This window comes from Lepidochelys kempii, chromosome 2 (genome assembly GCF_965140285.1).
Source record: "Lepidochelys kempii isolate rLepKem1 chromosome 2, rLepKem1.hap1, whole genome shotgun sequence".
In the NCBI taxonomy this organism is placed as follows: domain Eukaryota; kingdom Metazoa; phylum Chordata; order Testudines; family Cheloniidae; genus Lepidochelys; species Lepidochelys kempii.
This window is the reverse complement of record NC_136381.1, coordinates 208,524,402-208,540,489: the sequence shown is the minus strand read 5'-3', so window position 1 is coordinate 208,540,489 and position 16,088 is coordinate 208,524,402. Positions and strand designations below refer to the sequence as shown.

Genomic DNA, 16,088 nt, shown 5'->3' with positions numbered 1-16,088 from the left:
ATCAAAAGCAACTCTTCTATAGGGGGTTTCCCAGTTTGTCAACTGAGACAAACATGCATGAGTCCAAAACATTCCATTTGCTATAGAAAAATTAGAAATGGTTGTGTTCATAGATCATCATTCTGCAAACCCATCCACCAAGGCTGCATTTTTCTGACACAACATTAAGATATTTTATCAAGATTTTTGGTTGGTTGTAAAACAAGCTAGAGCAACAGAAGTCTTTAATCTTTAAGCCAAGACATCCTGCTGATACTGTAATTGATAGTTCACTCACCTATATCATTTGTTTTTATTCATGTAGCAGCATAGCACAGTTTACAGAAAGTCGATTACTGACGCTAACACACATCAGCTAGTTTAAAAGATTTTATTTGTTACAGTGTGTCACTTCACTACTTTTGCTGAATTTGAATTACTGTATTATAAAAAACTTGACTGACCCACCAATCACCGCTCACACACAAACATGCCCTGGGGTAAATTAAAACTTAATTGGCTAAAATATTTTGTGATGTGATTCAGCTGCCATCGGTGGAGTTAAACCAGAGATGAATGTGACTGATTTATTTCAATTTTATAAATTCCTAATACAGGTGTATCATGGTCAGTGAAATTGAAGTCAGAGGGCCAATGTTTCCGGGGGGGACTGTTGTTGCGGAGACAGCAGTGGAACAGGGAGTTAGGCTGGAAGTAGCTCAGTAGTTTGGACAGAGCAGTCCACAGGGCCAGGCAGGGTGGCCAGGCAGGGTTGCCAGGTGTCCAGTTTTCGACCGAAACACCCAGTCAAAAAGGGACACTGGCAGCTCTCATCAGCACCGCTGACTGGGCCTTTAAAAGTGTGGTCGGCGGCACAGTAGGGCTAAAGCAGGCTCCCTGCCTGCCCTGGCTCTGTGCGGCTCCCGGAAGTGGCCGGCATGTCCCTGCAGCCCCTAGGTGCAGGGGCAATCAGGGAAGCTCCGCACCCTGCCCTGCCCCAAGCGCTGCCCCTATAGCTCCCATTGGCTGGGAACCGTACCCCAACACCCACTCCTGTAGCCCAACCCTCTGCTCCAGCCCTGAGCCCCCTCCTACAGTACGCCAAACCCCTCATCCCCTGCCCCACCCCAGAGCCCACACCCCCAGCCGGAGCCCTCACCCCCTCCCGCACCCCTGCACCAGCCCAGTGAAAATGAGTGAGGGTGGGGGAGAGTGAGTCACGGAGGGAGGGAGCTGGGCCTTGGAGAAGGGGCGGGGCAAGGGTGTTCAGTTGTGCGATTAGAAAGTTGGCAACCCTATCCACAGGGTTTAATAAAGTTCCATTTGTTCAACTTTAACCTGCATTCAGCGTCACACTTTGTGAATGAAACATGGTGGCAGCGTGTGGTAACTTGTAATGGCTGGCAATACACTGTTCATAACCCCCAGGGAGAAAGCAATGCACAGGCACTGGCCTTTTGCTCACAGATATCAAAGTGTAGGGCAGGGAGTTGTGCAGCCTTAAAACCCTGGTCAGGAGGGAGAGAGACCGAGTGTCTACCCAAGAGAGGTGATGTCTAGGAGCTGGAAACCTTAAGTGGGTGCCCTTGAGGGACCATGGAGCATAGTATGGGAACTAGAGGTGTGGGGGGTGCTGCAGCACCCTCTGGTTTTACACGGGGCTTCGGCTGACAGCCCTGCGCCCAGGCTCTGCTCCTCCTGACCCCGCACTCGGCGTTCCGGCTGCTAGCCCCACACCCGGGGCTCCGCTCCCAGCCCCACATGCAAGTCCCGGCTGCCAGCCCCACACCCAGGGCTCCGCATTTTGCCTTGGAAGAATTCAAGGAATTTGCATGCAAACAGGAGTTTGACCACCACACCTCCTCCCTGGCATACCCACAGAGTTAATGGTAAATTGGAATCAGCTGTGAAAACAGTTAAGAGGCTGTTGCACAAAGCTGTTTCTGCTGGTTCAGACCTCTTGTTAGCATTTTTGGCACACAGGAACACCCCTTCACAGGGGTGCCAAAACAGTCCAGCACAGGCACTCATGGGACAAAGGACCAAAATCCTGATAGCAGTGATGCCTGTTGCAGCCAGAGGGATGGAGATGGCAAACAATCTGAGAAAGCAGGTACTAGAGTACAACAGGTCAGTCTACTGGCCCTGGAGACAGGCACTCCTGTGAGGAACCAGCCATTACAAATACCAGGAGTGGACTAAAGGAGTCATGGGGGGTGTAGTGGCACCCAAGATGACTACACAAGAGATACAAGTGAGCTAAAGGAGCAGAAGCCACTTACAAGCTAGCAGACATGGTACGCAGAGAGAGCCTACAGAGATCACCAGAGAATGGAAAGACAGAAAACCATCCAGAGGCCAACCCCGCAGGGAGGGAGGAAACGCCACAGAGAGAGTTTGCTAGACTGGAGACAGGTGACAGGGAGAAAGATAGGTCACTCCCTAGTTTGGTCTCTTCAACAGGCAATCACACCATCTCAAAGACTATGTAAACAGCTGAGTCTGTGGTAAAGACAAGACTCCAACACGGCTACATAATAGCAACCTCTGGCCAAAGGGATACAAGGTGGGGGTTTGGGCATCAATTTATTTGTTTTTAATGCTTATATTAATATATTTGTAAGATTGGGAAGATGTATCGTGATCAGTGGAACTAGAGTCACAGGGCCAATGTTCTCTGGAGAGACTATTATTGGGGGCAAACCAGTGGAACAGGGCACATAGGGAGTTAGGCTGGAAGCAACTCTAGGATTACCATACATCTGTATTTTCCCAGATATGTCCGGCTTTTTGGTTCTTAAATTGCCATCTGGGAGGAATTTTTAAATATCTAAAAATGTCTGGGATTTTGCCATTATTATTTTTCCCCAAAGAAGAGTTGATCATTCAAGAAAGAGAGTGAATGTTGATTATTCGAGAAAGAAAGTGAATGTTGATCATTTTAGAGAGTGCCCGCTTTTCCCCCCTAGCTCCCAGCGCTGGCGCTGCTAAACAGTTGTTTTGCACGGTGGGGAGGAGGGGGAACGCGGCACAATCAGAGGAGGAGGTGGGGCGGGGATTTGGGGAAGGGGTCCAATGGGGCAGGGAGGGGGCAGAGTTGGAGTGGGGACTTTGGGGGAAGGGGTTGGAATGGGGGCAGGGAAGGGGCGGGGAAGGGGTGGAGTTGAGGGGGGGCCGGGAGGGAGGGGTGCGAGCAAATTCCCCTCCCCCCGTGGAGTGTCTTCGTTTTTGAATGTTCAAATATTGTAACCCTTAGCAACTCAGTCACATGGACAGAGCAGTCCACAGGGCTTAGTAAAGTTCTAGCATTATACTTTATGAATGAAACAACAGGGAGGGAATGAGTAAAGATTTGGGAGCTTTTTTCACCGGTATCAAAGGAATTGACTGGTGCTGTGAAAGCGACAAACTTGGGTCCAGAGGAGGGCAGGTAAATAGCTTCTCGCTGCACAAGAGCCCCCTTCTGGCTGATCCATGGAGAAGTCTTATTCACCTCAGAAATGTTATATGGCCAACATTTTCAACATGGCTTCTAATTTGAGGGGCCTCAGATTTTGGGTGCTCATTAGGCTCAAGATGACTCAAGTTGGACTCACAAAACTAGTGGATACTTGAAAACGTTGGCCTACATAAGCAACTAGAGGCTTGCTATGGAGTATGGACAAAAGAAAGCTAGTCTTTAAAATAGGGGATTCAGAACAATAGGCCAGTGTTCCTTGAGACTCAACATTTTAACTAGGAGCAAGCATAGTAAGGGAGATAAGCTTATATATCTGGAGGGAAGGCACAACACACAAAAGGAGGAACGAAGGAATATTATGAAGAAGAAAGGCCAGTTGTGGTAGCAGACTGTGTAACACTGCAAGAGGCAATGTTGTTTAGTGGTTAAAACACACAAATGTGTCTGAACTCTGCTCCTGATTTTCTCACTGACTTACTGTGAGATCCTAGGCATATCACTTAACCTCCCTGTAGCACAGTTTGGCCATCAGTAAAATTCAAATACTTTTTGTCAAAAATACTTGTTCTCATTGAATATTAAATTCATGTCAACATGTAAATGTGTTTTTGAGATAGCTGAATGCAAAATGTGTCTTATTTTTAAGGGAAGACTCTTTTTTTAATCATGCTGCATAACTCAAAAGGGCTGACCAGAGGCCAAGTTACTGTACAAGTTACTATGGACAAATTAAATTCTATCAAAAGTAGGTTCCATCATGACACATCAGAGGTAACAATATCAGAAGACATTTTAAAAAAATCAGATCCATTGGAGGTTAAAATTCAGCCAGTTCAGAAGCTCCATAAACAAACTTAGAACCTAATTCTGCACTGGGATTCACTACACTGCACACTTCTTTTGGTGGCATGTAGTGTACATACCCATGTAACCTCGCTAGCATGGGTATAAAGAGCAATGTAGATGGTAAAGCACAGCTTAGGTGAGCAGAGTAAAGCCACACCTGAAGGGTGTGGGCATGTAGTTGAATACATACCCTACATGGCTTTCTACTTGCCAAGCTAGGCTTTCCCATCCATACTGTTATTTATAGCAGTGTAGTAACCTGCTGCCTCACCGCTGCTGGAGTCTTTCCCTGAAAAAGACTCCGGCAACAGGAAAAGGCTTTAGTGCAGGGAAAGGCCCTGGCAGTGGAGAAAATCTCCAAGAGTGGACGAAGGCTTTGGCAGAGGAAGGGAGCGGGGGAAGGCTCAGCCTCTGCTTCCCCACTGTCAGAGCCTTTCCTTGCCCCAGTGAAAGGCACCAGCAACGGGGAGCTGCTGAAGCCTTTCCCCCAGTGCCTCACCTCTGCCAGAGCCTTTCACTGACACATGTACCTACACACCACAGGGTGGACACAGTGTGCTTTCCACTGCGATATGTAGCTACACATATACTACACACCACCAAAAGTTGTGCGCGGTGTAGATGTAGCCTTACTGTCCTACTGACTTCACTCAGGTGCTGGAGTCCACACTAGTGACTCTGACTCTTTTATATTCAAAGTTCAGTTACATATTAAAAGGCAGGCAAGTGATTGGAACGTGACTGGATGAAGTAGAACACAAAGCTCCACGGAGAGAAAAATAAATGAAAAAATTTGTAAAAATCTACACTGCCTAAGCCAAATATCTTATAACTAGGTTAAAAGAATCCACTTCAAAAGAAGAGGTGGAGACTTGAAAACTGTATGGAAAAGTCCTATAGAATTCAATAGGATGGAAGATAATAGGGTTCTGGAGAAACTAAACAGAATTCTATATGCTTGACTTTAAAAGGGCTATACAATTTAGTACAACATTGTCTCCATGCTATAAAATGTTATAGTCTGGTTTAAACATTCTATAGGAAGCTTCATTCTTTATGACATTCTATAGGGCTTTTCCATAAAGGATAACCCACCAAACTGTAGTCATTTAAGAATGCTGGGATTACAAGTAACAGGAGCAAGAAGCTGTGTGGCAGGTCAAACAGACAGAAAGGGCTAGACCCTTGCAGTTTTGGGAGAGGGGGAAAAAACTACATTTTTATGTCTCAGCTACATTGACAGTTCTGGCCATATACTGTTCTTTGAGGTGAAGAAAAACACTTCTCCATGGATCAGCCAACAAAGAGCTCTTGTGTAGCGAGACACAATCTGATTGGCTCAGTCCCTTGCCAAAAGGGTTTGCCTCAAAGTAAATACAAAAAAAAAAGTGAGCTGTTTGCTCAAACTCTGGAGACACCCCTTAACACAACTGGCTCCTTCCAAGTCTCTCCCCAGTCTTTTGGGAAGACTCCATATACGTCCACCCCAATTTCCTGGCAGACCTTGCCAGAATCCCAGGCTACTGGCCCAGCTACCCTGGGAACTGCAATTCCCAGTAGCCTCTGAGCTAATTTTCTTCCTCACTGCTGAGGGGTAGGGCCCTACCAAATTCACAGCCATGAAAACCACGTCATGAACCAAGAAATCTGGTCTTTCGCTGTGAAATGTGGTCTTTTGTGTGCATTTACCCTTTTTACATTTACATCCTCTATTTTAGAGGTATTATTCCTGTAATTGAGTGGTACTGGTCCAGGAGAGTTCTCCTAATCATCAAAGGGTCAGAACACCTTGCTACAGAGGCAAACTTTTTTTTAATTGACTGTTTGAAAAATTGCCCTATAGAAAGTGGGTCTGTCCTATACCAAGTAGCAGTCATCGACTCATAACATCCCAGTACTGTGATCAGGCAAATATGCAGATGGCATAATGGGGGAAGATTTCTTGAGCTCCATTCCCTCCCTTGAGCACCAGGCCCACTGTTGGTAAATTACTTCCAGATCCGTTGGGATGAAAGGCACTAAATAACATGTTGGTTATTTATTTTCTCTCTGTGTTAGCATTTTCAAAGGCCTAGAGAATGCCAGTGTCGCAGAAGAAATAATGAAAACACAAAAGCAACTAAGATTTTTCTCAGGGTCACCATGACCTGCTTACAAAACAAGCACCATCCAATGTAGATTAGCAAGGTATTTCTACATATCTCATTTGGCTCTACTGCTAGAATGCTTGTGTGATAAATGGGAGATACAGAAGTACTTCATGCTCTCCAGAAGGTCCCAGGGTTTCCCCACAGTGACTTCATGCAAAGTGTCTTTATGTCCTTGTTTTATGTTGTGCAGGAGAAATTTTCTTAACAATTGACATATTGTAGTTCTAACAATCTGGCCAAAATGAACTGAAGGAAGGCAGAGTTTGGTGCTCTGCTATAGTGTAGGGTTATCAGAACATCTTCATTTGCATAACAGAAATGTTGCTATTCTGATGCATATTTTTTCACCTATTGTGGAATGTTATGCTCTTATCTAACTAATAAAACAGAGCAGAACTTCATTAATCCATACTCCAATGAACTTCATATTTTGTAACCTGCAGAAAAATGTGGCGGTCCCTCTCTCACCCTATAAAGATTTAATAGCAGACACTATTCTAAAGTCTCATCACTAAAATTTAATTATTTTACAAAATATATTATGTGGTACCATATTTACTAGTACATAAGGTCATCACTAAAATGTTGACACTCATTGTCTGAAAGTAATTAGAGCCACTGCAGTATTACAAAAAGAAAAGGAGTACTTGTGGCACCTTAGAGACTAACCAATTTATTTGAGCATAAGCTTTCGTGAGCCAGTGCTCACTTCATCAGATGCATACTGTGGAAAATACAGAAGATGTTTTTATACACACAAACCATGAAAAAATGGGTGTTTATCACTACAAAACGTTTTCTCTCTCCCCCACCCCCCACTCTCCTGCTGGTAATAGCTTATCTAAAGTGATCACTCTCCTTACAATGTGTATGATAATCAAGGTGGGCCATTTCCTGCACAAATCCTGGGAGACAAGCCAGTCCTTCCCTACAGACAGCCCCGCAACCTGAAGCAAATACTCACCAGCAACCACATACCACACAACAGAACCACTAACCCAGGAACTTATCCTTGCAACAAAGCCCGTTGCCAACTGTGCCCACATATCTATTCAGGGGACACCATCACAGGGCCTAATAACATCAGCCACACTATCAGAGGCTCGTTCACCTGCACATCCACCAATGTGATATATGCCATCATGTGCCAGCAATGCCCCTCTGCCATGTACATTGGTCAAACTGGACAGTCTCTACGTAAAAGAATAAATGGACACAAATCAGATGTCAAGAATTATAACATTCATAAACCAGTCGGAGAACACTTCAGTCTCTCTGGTCACGTGATTACAGACATGAAAGTTGCGATATTACAACAGAAAAACTTCAAAACCAGACTCCAGCGAGAGACTGCTGAATTGGAATTAATTTGCAAATTGGATACAATTAATTTAGGCTTGAATAGAGACTGCGAGTGGCTAAGTCATTATGCAAGGTAACCTATTTCCCCTTGTTTTTTCCTACCCCCCCCCCCTTCAGATGTTCTTGTTAAACCCTGGATTTGTGCTGGAAATGGCCCACCTTGATTATCACACGCATTGTAAGGAGAGTGATCACTTTAGATAAGCTATTACCAACAGGAGAGTGGGTTTGTTGGGGGGGGTGGGGAGAAAACCTGGATTTGTGCTGGAAATGGCCCACCTTGATTATGATACACATTGTAAGGAGAGTGATCACTTTAGATACGCTATTACCAGCAGGAGCGTGGGGTGGGGGGAGAGAAAACCTTTTGTAGTGATAAACACCCATTTTTTCATGGTTTGTGTGTATAAAAACATCTTCTGTATTTTCCACAGTATGCATCTGATGAAGTGAGCTGTAGCTCACGAAAGCTTATGCTCAGATAAATTGGTTAGTCTCTAAGGTGCCACAAGTACTCCTTTTCTTTTTGCGAATACAGACTAACATGGCTGTTACTCAGAAACCTGCAGTATTACAGGTATTCCCCACACCACTGTGCAAATGCTACTTACTTTACATTTGCAACCACACTGTACTATGAAGTTTTATGAATAATTAAATCCAAAGTACAGTTGGCAAAATAAATGAACAAACAATGTTTTATGATGCATTATGCTTATGGGTTTTTTTGTGTGTGTGTGTTTTAAACCCTGTTTGTTCATTTTTGGCTAATTCACAAAATTCAGTAACTTGTAATAGGTTGTCATTAGTGTAAATTAGTAAAATCGTGCTGGAGTCATTAATCTGAGAAAAAGATGCATAAATGCAAGCTAAGCTGACTCGTTTTGATTTGGCTCTTGCAAACGGCACTGAATTGGGGAACTATATGTTCGAAGTTCTTGGGAATCAGAAGACACTTAGATACCATGGTGATAGGTGCTGTGTAATAGTCAAGATTGGGGGACCTGCAGCGCGAAGTGCAGTCGCTGACCGAGTTTACAATCTAATCTAAAACAAGGCTCAACAAGAGGCTGTAACAGACAAAAAGGGGAACAGTGATACTAACTAGATAGATACACAACAAAGGAATATAGAGCCTCACATCTAAATTGTAACTTCAAATCCATCTCAGATCAGTAAAGTCCAAAAGCTCTGATCAACCGATTATCATTCACTGGCCTCTCTGATGTGTCTCAGATGCTCCCACTGCTGCTGTAGTTTTAGATCTTTCCTCCTCATCTACAGGATATAGGTTGACAACATTCAGTTTGCTAAACACAAGAGATCAAATTATGATCTATTACGCTGATACAATCCCACTGAAATAAAAGGGGTTACAGCAAAAGAATATGGCCATTGTATTGCCAAACAATCCTTAGAAATGTGTATCTATCACAGTGTGGTTATTTCAGATGCACACTAGTTTATCCCACAGCAGAATGCTGAGTCTACAAACTGCTTGGGTGGCACCAAACATTTAATGATAATGGAGGAGTTGGGGTGAGCAAACCACGGAGACCTGCTCACAGTTCATTAGAAATGAAGGTTAGGATAGTCACGGTTCAGATGGCAGGGATTCTACTGTATTTTGGGCTATGGAATCACCCAATTCTCCATTTTTGCAACAAAAACTTCTGTGCTTTCTCTCAAGCTGCCCTTCATGTTCACAAGTTGGAAAAGCTCACAGTCAAAATCTGTAAGTCACTATCCTGTCTTCCTACTAGTCTTTCCTCAAAACTCACCTCTTCTGGAATGCATGGAATGAAGTACAACCTGATAATGGCTAGGCAGGTGAAGAGCAGTTATCATTACTACTGGACAGCTGGGACTTGTGTACATCCAACTATTTGTCACCTCATCTCTCCCACCCCCACTTCTTGTTTCTTCTGTTATGTTGTGTCTCTTAGACTGTACGTTGTTTGGGGAAAGGACTGTCATTTATTATATGTTTGTACAGTGCCTAGCATAATGGATCCAATGTGGTTGAGGCCTTTAGGTGCTACTCCAACACAAATGTTGTTAATAATAAATAATGCTAATTAATAATAATAAAGCATTAATAGGTGAATGCCCATCTTGAAAGAGTGTACATTTAAAATAGCAGAAAGTAAGTGAAATAAAATGGACATGACTCATTTTGTCAGGGATCTAGATTGTTCTTTTTTGGGAGAACCTACTTCAAAAATTTTCATCCACATATTACAGATGTGGTGTCCAGGCTAGACCTGGACAAAATTTTTTGAACAAAAATTTTTTTCACTGAAAAATGCATACTTGGGTGAACTGAAACATTTTGCTAATTCCTGTAGAATCTGCTGATTTGTTTCAGCTGAAAAAAAATTCAGAACATGGTAAACCTTTCATTTTGTCATTGTTGAAATGAAATGTTTCGTTTTCCGTTCAAAATGTCTTTTCATTTAAAATTGTGCTTCACTTATATTTTTTTAAAAGGGTAAAAAAAACCCACCTAAAATGAAACAAAATATTTTGTTTTGGGTCAAATGAAACATTGTTTTTAGACCAAAATAAATTTTCTTTGACTTTTTCATTTTGCTGAAATATTTTGGAAAAAATTGTAATTTAGGGTCAACCTGATCTTTTTTTTTTTTTAATTCAGTCACTGAACCAGTAAATTAGCTATTCGCACAGCTCTTCTCTAGGAACTTGCCAGCTATTTTCAGGATACATCCAATCAGCCACTGATTGTTGTTCGTACTATCCTAGTGCCTAGGAGCCCCAGTCAGAGACCAAGACCCCATTGTGGAAGGCAGCGTACCAACACGGAACAAAAAGATCAATCCTGCCCCAAAGAGTATAAGACTAGGGATAATAGCTGGGTACAGACAGACCAGGGAGAAAAAGAAAACAATGAGATAATATTGGGCAGCATTTGAGGAGGGATTCGAAGGTGGCTAATGAGGTAAATTAGTGGATGTTTACAGGGTATAACTCCCAAGTATGAGGGGCAGTATGGGAGAATGTCAAAAGGTGTTTGTTTGAAAATTTAACAAGTAGGCAATGGAGGCTAACTTCATGAGCCAAATAGAGGTCAGCATCAATGGGTCAATAGCAAATGAAAGTGCGGATTGACCATGAAGGACCTTGGAAGTAAAGACAAGCAGATTATATTTGATGTAATAAAGGGGGAGTCAGTGAAGGGATATGTCAAGGTTCCTTCCCCACTCTGAACTCTAGGGTACAGATGTGGGGACCTTCTTACCAGCTTAGGTTAAAAACTTCTCCAAGGTACAAACTTTGCCTTGTCCTTGAAACCTATGCTGCCACCACCAAGCGTGTTAAACAAAGAACAGAGAAAGAGCCCACTTGGAGACATCTTCCCCCAAAATATCCCCCCAAGCCCTACACCCCCTTTCCTGGGGAAGGCTTGATAAAAATCCTCACCAATTTGCATAGGTGAACACAGACCCAAACCCTTGGACCTTAAGAACAATGAAAAAGCAATCAGAATCTTAAAAGAAGAATTTTAATTAAAGAAAAAGTAAAAAAATCACCTCTGTAAAATCAGGATGCTAAATACCTTACAGGGTAATAAGATTCAAAACACAGAGAATCCCTCTAGGCAAAACCTTAAGTTACAAAAAGACACAAAAACAGGAATATACATTCCATTCAGCACAGCTTATTTACCAGCCATTTAAACCAAAGGAAATCTAACGCATTTCTAGCTAGATTACTTACTAACTTAACAGAAGTTCTGAAGAGCATTCCTGACCTGGTCCCAGCAAAAGCATCACACAGACAGACCCTTTGTTTCACCCTCCTCCCCTCCAGCTTTGAAAGTATTTTGTCTCCTCATTGGTCATTTTGGTCAGGTGCCAGTAAGGTTATCCTAGCTTCTTAACCGTTTACAGGTGAATTTTGCCAGTGGCCAGGAGGGATTTTATAGTTCTGTATACAGAAAGGTGGTAACCCTTCCCTTTATATTTATGACAGGATGCAAAGAAAGGACTGACATGGTCAAAACGACAGGCTAGGAAAATGACCTTGGCAGAGCATTCTGAAGGGATATGAGTGGGACAAGACTGCATTTGTCAAGTCCAGCGAGAAGAATGTTGCAGTAAGTGAGACATGAAATGATGAGAGTTTGGGGCACTGGAGAAAATATAGACTTTCTTTAAAGTCTCCAAGGCAACGTGTAATTTTTTTTCTAGCAAAGAAATCTCTTGCCATTCTTTTTATATCTGAATATTTCAGAAAAATAACCTGTTGCTCATAAGATAGCTCTTGATCACTTAAGTTATCCTTTTTACACTTTTAAATAATCATTATATTTTGCATTTCAGTGGGACTTGCTACTTTAGGAGGCCAGTTCTGCCAATGAGACTATTTACAGAGTGAAATGCTATTTAATGCACCAGGTTGTAATAGGACCATGTGATGGAACAGTATTGGGCCAAGAAGGCTCCAATCTTCAGCAGCTGCTGGGCATGCTCTCTATAGAGGATCTGCTTAAAAGGGAATTCTGGCAGCCCAGCACAGGGAAGCATGGAGGAGAGACTGGCTTCAAGAAAGCAGACAGGCTGTAGCCACTGAGGCAGAGCAATTTACAGGGAAAAGACTGGGACTGGGAGTAAGACTAGGCTGGGATCCCACTCCCCCTGACTAAGTGGGGGACAATTGGACACGGAGCTAAAAAGCATCCCCACCAGCCTCTTCAGCTGAAGCCCTGAACTACCGAGATGGTAAGCAGAAGGCTGGACCATGCCCCAAATTGAAGGGAAACAGGGAAGGTAGGAAGCGGCTCAGGGGAGGCTTAGAGAGGCAATCAGAAGGAACTGAGCCACCCCTCCCCTCTCTTCCCTTGGGCCCTGGGCCAGATCTGGTGGAGAGGGAGGGCCTGGGTCCCCCACCCTTCCCTCTTCCCCCTGCTTTCTGAGAGATCCTGGACTCTGGGGTGGGGGGGGAGGGGCGGGAGTGATGAACTGTGAAGTGGCTGCCAGGCCCCCAGACTGCCTGGAAGAGCCAGAGAGACTGTTTGGCTGCAGCCTGACCAAAAGTCCTGCTGGCCCATAAGCAAAGCCTGCTACAAAGTGGTGGTGAATGTGGGAACTGTATAAAGGATGAGTAAAAGGTGGATTTGGACAAGCCATTGAAATGGGTTGTGGAACAACAACAGCAGCAGCAGCAGATCCAGTTACCCTAGTAGCTGGTTGCCCAGCAACACCAGCAGCAACAACTCATCAAGGAATTAACAGCCAAGCAAAGCGACCAACAGCAACATCTTGTGCAGCAGATGGACACACTGTTTCACTCGCAGGCTATGCTGGGGAGTTCGGCAGCAGGCAGCTCTAGCCCAGGTCTGGACCTGAATCCTCTGCTGAAGCTAACAAAAATGGCACCAGGGGACAACCTGGAGGCATTCTTGGTAACCTTTGACAGTGTGGCCTTATTGGCTTGCTAGCCTGCAGAGAGCTAGCGCCCTACTTGACAGAAGTGGCCCAGATTGTGTACTGGGGTCTCGATGTGATAGTTGCACCCTCGACTGAAGGTGACCATCCTAGACATGTTTTGATATTTCCACCGAGACGTACCACAAGCAATTGGGGGGGGGGGGCGGGGGAGAAGAGGTTCACACCCAGGCCATGACCACAGGTTGTGGCCCAGTGCCTAAGCGAACATTGCTTGTGGTGGCTCCAGCCCAGCAAAAGTAGGGAGCCCAAGTAGCCAAAAGAATTGTCCCAGAACAGTTCACACAGATTCTCTCAGCTGGAGGATGGGAATGGGTGATGTACCACTCTCCTGAAATCCTCTCTGAGGTCATAACCTTGGTGGAGAAATACCAGTTCCTCACAAGGCCCAGAGCAGAAATCTTTTGGGCCAGTCCAGTCCCACCTCAACTAATCCAGGCAACAGAAGAGACAGCAAGAAAAGGGTGGGCCAGAAGGACCAGGCTATCTCGGCCTAGCAAGGATGTGGGGGAGGCAGATCAAGAATGGCAGGTGGGCATGTGCCTCCATCAGGACCAGGACTTAAGAAGTGAAGGGGACCAAAGGGCAAGGTCCTCCCTGAGGCCAACAGAAGCAGCAGGAGACTAGATGGGGCCTGTGACACCCTGGCACCCCAATATTCACCACTGTCATGTAATTAGGATGTGTTTTGTACAAAGTATGCCTTGTGAGATATCATTCTAAACATCTTGATCTGCTAGACATTAATATCTCATTGGATGGTATGTGTTATCGTAGTATGTGAAGTTATGGAGTTTGGCTATGTATGTGATACTGAAACATGTTGTGAGGTTGAAAACACCCACAAGCGGCCTTTCAGGTACAACAGTAAAAAGGCCAAACAATGTTAATGGCTCATTGAAGAAATTCACAAAAGCCCAAGGATTACCCCATGAACTGTGTACAATAGAAACCTCTCAGAGATAGCATCATACAATGGGAAATGTTTGATCCAGCAAAAGAGCTTTCCAGCAAGAGGGAAGAAGATATAAAAGGGGGACAATGACATCATGGGTGAACCTCACTCCCCCTACAACAACACACCTGGAAACACCAGAGGAACAAAGACTGAACTGTGGGAAGTGATGGTCCCAAGCTAGAGGGATTTCTAGCTTGTGTATGAAAACCTGAAAAACCCAAGTTGCAGAGCCAAGACTGCTTGTGCCTTAAGAATCTGCCAGCCTGTTTATCACTCAGGATGAGGATTTGCTAAGTCATAAGTGCTACCTATCTAGTGTGTTAAGCTCAGTTTGTGGTTTTGTTTTTTACTAGGTAATCAGCTTTGATCTGTTTGCTATCATTAAGGCTATGGTTTAGGCACGAGTATTTTTAGTAAAAGTCACTGACAAGTTGTGACATTATTAATATGAACTGGGACAGTATAGATCATTGTTGCAACCACTGTTATATATTTGCAGCAAATATTATACAAAGGATGTTGTGTAAGGTGTCTAAGGAAAGGTTATGATTTGCTGATTATGATTATACTATCTGTATGGTTGTATCATTTTTGTAGTTGAAGTTATGAATATTGGCTATGTATTTGTATATCAATGTGTTTTGATTCTAAGTAGCCTTAGTAAAGCATTTGGTCAGCTTCTTGAGAAAGGAATTTGCAAATTAAGTGCCCAATCAAGAAACACTTAACTGACAATGGACCTTAGGAGACTCCAATCCACATAGGAAGTCTTCCTGGGAACGTTTAAGATAGCATGTGAGCAATGGCTGCCTCCTGTAAAGAACTGAGTCATGCATGGACATGTGATTTGCCCATGTGACTCCAAACTTCATTTTGCTGTAATTTTCCACAGTAAGAACAAAGAGGTGTCCTTACCCTGGAAGAGACTATAAAAGGTAGCTGCCTCATCTCCACCTTGTCTTGAATTCTGCTTCTTTCCTCTGGATGGACTTCACTACAGACTGAAGCTCTGAAAAAAGGACTAAATGACCCATCCCAGCTGTGGATGTACTCCAGAGACTGGATTTGAAGTTATAATCTGCAGCTTATTCCATCACTGCTACAAGCCTGAACCAAGAACTTTGCCATTACTGTATGTAATTGATTCCATGTAACTAATTCTAGCTCTCATCTGTATCTTTTTCCTTTTATGAATAAACCTTTAGATTTTAGATTCTAAGGATTGGCAACAGCGTGATTTGTGGGTAAGATCTGATTTGTATATTGATCTGGGTCTGCGGCTTGGTCCTTTGGGATAGGGAGAACCTTTTTTCTTTCACTGGGGTGTTGGTTTTCATAACCGTTCATCCCCATAACGAGTGGCACTGGTGGAGATACTGGAAAACTGGAGCATCTAAGGGAATTGCTTATGTGACTTGTGGTTAGCCAGTGGGTTAAAACTCAAGTCTTCTCTGTTTGGCTGGTTTGGTTTGCCTTGGTGTGCAAAGGAACCCCAGCCTTGGGCTGTAACTGCCCTGCAGTTAAGCAATTTGTCCTGAATTGACACTCTCAGTTGGGTCCCACCAAGGCCAGCCTGGTTACACAAGTCATAGGCAATAACCAAAAAGTCATCCATCACTTTTACTAAAAACACCCCTCACTAAATCTTTGGTGCTGTGTGGGGGAGGTTGCTCCAGTGGAGCTGCTGCTGGGGGTGGGTGTGCTCCAGTGGTTGCTGATGCTCCTTGAGGTGGGGGTGACCCAGGGCCCTGTCACCATTTGCCACTGCTCCAGGCAGGGGGCAGCCCATGGCCCCGCCGCCACCACTGCTGCTCCGGGTCCAGTTGCCTGGGGCCACCGGAGCAGCGGTGGGTGGGGGCTGGCGG

The 16,088-nt window shown here is 44.2% G+C and overlaps 1 long non-coding RNA gene across 1 annotated transcript; it reads left to right on the top strand.

The window, feature by feature from the left end:
- Positions 1-2,005: 2,005 nt before the first annotated feature.
- LOC140906041 (uncharacterized) lies at positions 2,006-15,382 on the top strand. Its single transcript, XR_012157029.1, has 3 exons — positions 2,006-2,092; positions 11,791-11,914; positions 15,116-15,382. It is a non-coding gene; the product is annotated as an uncharacterized LOC140906041 (long non-coding RNA).
- The last annotated feature ends 706 nt before the right edge of the window (positions 15,383-16,088 follow it).